At 48.1% G+C, this 3,859-nt stretch overlaps 1 pseudogene; it reads right to left on the bottom strand.

Annotated features, from left to right (window-relative positions):
- Positions 1-2,821: 2,821 nt before the first annotated feature.
- Positions 2,822-3,643, bottom strand: LOC131821669 (spindlin-1-like; annotated as a pseudogene).
- Between the last annotated feature and the right edge of the window lie 216 nt (positions 3,644-3,859).

Consider the following 3,859-nt stretch of genomic DNA (forward strand, 5'->3'; position numbering starts at 1 on the left):
TCTGGCTGAGAGGTGACTGGGCGCTTCGAGAATGCACAGTCCCTTCAAATGCTGCACGACAGACAGAGCTCGGAAATCACCTTCTGCTGGCTCTGGCTCGCCAGTGCATTCTCATCCTACAATCACTACAATGGCACAGGAAGCAAATATAGAGAAAACAGAAAACAAATCAAAACAAAGATAGAAAACAAAAAAAACCTAAGTATCTTTCACATGCAAGTTCAGTTAGTTACACTGAACATTCTACTTAGAATAGAGCAGGCAAAAAAGGATGGTCTGCATTTAAGGTTCTCCTTGGAAGCTTCATGTGGCAGCCGGACGTCACTGCATGCGACACAGGAACACGACAGCAGGTTAGTGAGGAAGGCTGGGACATTTTATACAGGTTCAGGGCTTGTGCAGTCACAAGTCCCATAATTTTGGAAACTTATGTCAGGCTCATACAACAAGGAACCAACATTCTGATACCAGGAAAAGGCAAGCAATGCATGCAGATCTGAAACATGAGCCTAGAACAAAGCCTGAAGTACCGGGCGAGGCAGTGGAATCAGTCATCACTCAAATGTGGGTTAAGGCACCAAAATAAAAGAGAATGGGGGGGGGGAGGAAAACAACAAAAAAACCCTTCCCCTTCTTTCTGCCCTAAAGGCAACAAATGGAAATGATTAAAATAATGGTGATCATCACCTGTCACGTCCACCAGGAGAGTGGCAGACCATGTGATATTGAAGGTGCTAAAGGTACTCGCAGGAAAACCACAGTGCAAGTCGTCAAGTGACGCTGGGAAGGTTGCCACTGACCCAGCCCTCAGGATACTCCAAAGAACACTGATTTTCAGTCCAAAGTCACTGTACCATGTTTGCACAGTGCACACACTGGACACCCTACTCTTGAGGCACACGTGTCTGCCTGTGCTCGGGGAGCGGACTCAGCCTGGAGACTGGCATGCAGGGGCTCCTGACCAGAGCCACTGGGAAAAAGGTGACAGACAGTCATGCCCCATGACCCCTGCTGAAGCCAAAGAAGTGTGAGACCAGGCAGGCACCGCAGGGAAAGGCACAGAGGCAGACAAACTCCCCCTGCAGCCTGAGGGGAGGGACTGCATCCTATAGCGCGGGGGGGGGGGGGGGTGTCACCGTCCAACAGCATGACAAAGCACAGCCTTCCGAAGGCAAAGCAGGCACCACGCAGACCATGAGCAGTAAGGCCACCAACAACAGAATCTCCAATACTGAGAACAGCCATGACAGAGGCTGCACGTACTGCTGGTAGTTGGCTGGCAACATGTGCATTTAGCCTTCTGCCCCAACCTCGGGTAAGCTCTCCAACCTCTACACTGGATTCCATACTGACTCTCTCCTGGCTTTCAAACAGTCAGGGTTCAGCTGAAACAATGTGACAGATGACCATGTTGCTGCCACCTAACCACTTCTGTGATTCTATTTTGGTCAAAACCACCTTGCAGGAACAAGCCACGAAAGGGCTGTGAGGCTGAGGGCCGCAGTCACACCCACAAGCTAGAGCGATGACAGGAGAGTCCACGTCAGCAGAACACCAGGAGCCAAGACCGCTCAGCACCACAGAAAGTGTCAGGGGACCCAGGCCGTTACATGTCTATGTATTCTCTGTGGGGAACAGCTGGGGGAAGACTTCTGATCACAACCAGGTATCAGTAAGAATAGTAATAAAAATAAAAGTGTCCCAGAGAAATTGTGAGAAGGCCACAACACCACTCTCAAACTTGTATTTCTGGATCAAAGCACTAGGTTCTGCCAGGAACTTACCACATGCACACCAACCACTGATGCACTGTTGTCTCTCAAATCACATACTAGAATCCAGACTGCTGATCATACAGACTAACGGACCAGGTTGTGCCGTCCAAAGCACCCCACCATCACACCGTATAGACCAAGTACCTGGGCTTTGCTTTAAAAACAAAACAAAACAAAACAAAACAAAAATAAAACAAAAACCTATTTATGATAGAAAATGTAAACAAAAATTTACAAAGCTTAGAAATTAAAGGCATCTTTTTACCCAGCTTTCTGTTTTGTTAAATTCTAATGTGGGTCGAGCAACTGTTCACAAATGATTCCTATTCGGACTCATGGTTTAAAGCCTCCAGAATGAAGAGGCGTCTGAATTCTGACGTCCAAAGCACGCTGAACGTCCCTGTGTCTCCTGTGCCCACATATACTTTCATATATTTATTTATTTATTTTAAAGATTTTATTTGTTTATTTGACAGACAGAGATCACAAATAGGCAGAGAGGCAGGCAGAGAGAGAGGAGGAAGCAGGCCTCCGGCTGAGCAGGGAGCCCGATGCAGGGCTTGATCCCAGGACCTGGGATCATGACCTGAGCCGAAGGCAGAGGCTTTAACCCACTGAGCCACTCAGGCGCCCCCCACATTTACTTTTAAATAAACAGCAGTAATATACGAAATCAGACTGACTTAGGACAAGCACTCCTGTTAGGCTGGAGAATATTATTGAACCCCCGCCCCGATCCACAAGGAAAAGACTGCCAAGGAAGGGTGTGTGTGTGTGTGTGTGTGTGTGTCTGTGTGGCGCATATGGACACACACAGATGCAGACAGGGAGAGGTCCATACATGTCTCAACAAAGAAGGCAGCATGGACAGTGCCAGACCATGCTTGCAGCATGGCAGCAGGTGTGGAGAACTACGGTGCTGGGGAGCTGGGGCAGTCCAGACCAGTCTAAATGACCACGGTGCTATCTTAACTTCACCAAACTTGCCTGGAAGTCCCCTCCAGACACACATACTTCTCGTAAGATGGAGTTCTTACACAAAATGCTCTGTGTTCACATCAATCTGTACTATTCAGAACAAACTGGTTCTGCTGGCAGAGATTGTGGGTTTGCAGGGACATTTAAGCTTTCATTAAACTGGAAAGGAATCAAATCTTTATGTCTACAAATTAGATATTTAATAGTTCCACAAATTTGGCCAAGTCCATGATGACATCTAGGATGTTTTCACCAAATTGTAGACGTAAATATGGAAATTGTCATCAAACTTGATGAAATAGACCGATGGTTTGGCCTCCACTTGATGAATGACCTTGCCAGTCCTCTTAAAGCTGTCCTCTTTGGCATGTTCCACCTGTTTGCCTACCACTGTCCACAACTTCTCCCGGCTCCCTTTCTGCTGGAGGAGAATCGTTAGAATCGGGCATAATGTGAAGGTCGCCTTCTTTATAATCATCTAAGAGCTGGTATATGTGCAAGACGGGTTCCTTCTTGTAGGTGATGTAGAACCACGTGTTCATGATGGGGGTGCGTGCCAGGACCAACCCCCTCCACTTGTTCTTGGAGCCATCCTCTGTCTCAAACATGTGTTCTACCACCTTGCCGATCATCGTTTGGGCCAGGTATGCATCGCTATTCCGAGAGGTCATTGCGGGACGTCCTTTTCTTCATCATACTTGTAGACACACCAGCATGGCCTGCATCCGCTCTGGACCGCTGGCCAGGGGTCTTCCTGAATGGGGTCTCCATTCATCTGTATTTAAGTGAGTAGCACAGCTACCGGACTAGGGTAAAATTTGAATACTCTCCAATTTCAAACTTCACAGAATTTCACTGTTCCTATTAATCCATCACCCAAGTGCCTCTTTTATAAGTTCAGCAGAAACATGTGGACTCATAAGGACTCTGCCAGCTGCCCAGGCTGCCGTCTGCAGCCCGCCTTCCCTCGCCACACTCCTGCCCCAGGCCCAACCCAGCCAGAGCGTGCAGCCCCGCCCCCGCTCCGCTCCGCAGCCGCCGCCCACCCCCCAATAAATAAAAAAATCTTTAAACGCACAAACAAACAACCTCTTCTGCACTTTTGA

The sequence above is a fragment of the Mustela lutreola genome, chromosome X, assembly GCF_030435805.1.
Source record: "Mustela lutreola isolate mMusLut2 chromosome X, mMusLut2.pri, whole genome shotgun sequence".
NCBI classification, from domain to species: Eukaryota; Metazoa; Chordata; class Mammalia; order Carnivora; family Mustelidae; genus Mustela; species Mustela lutreola.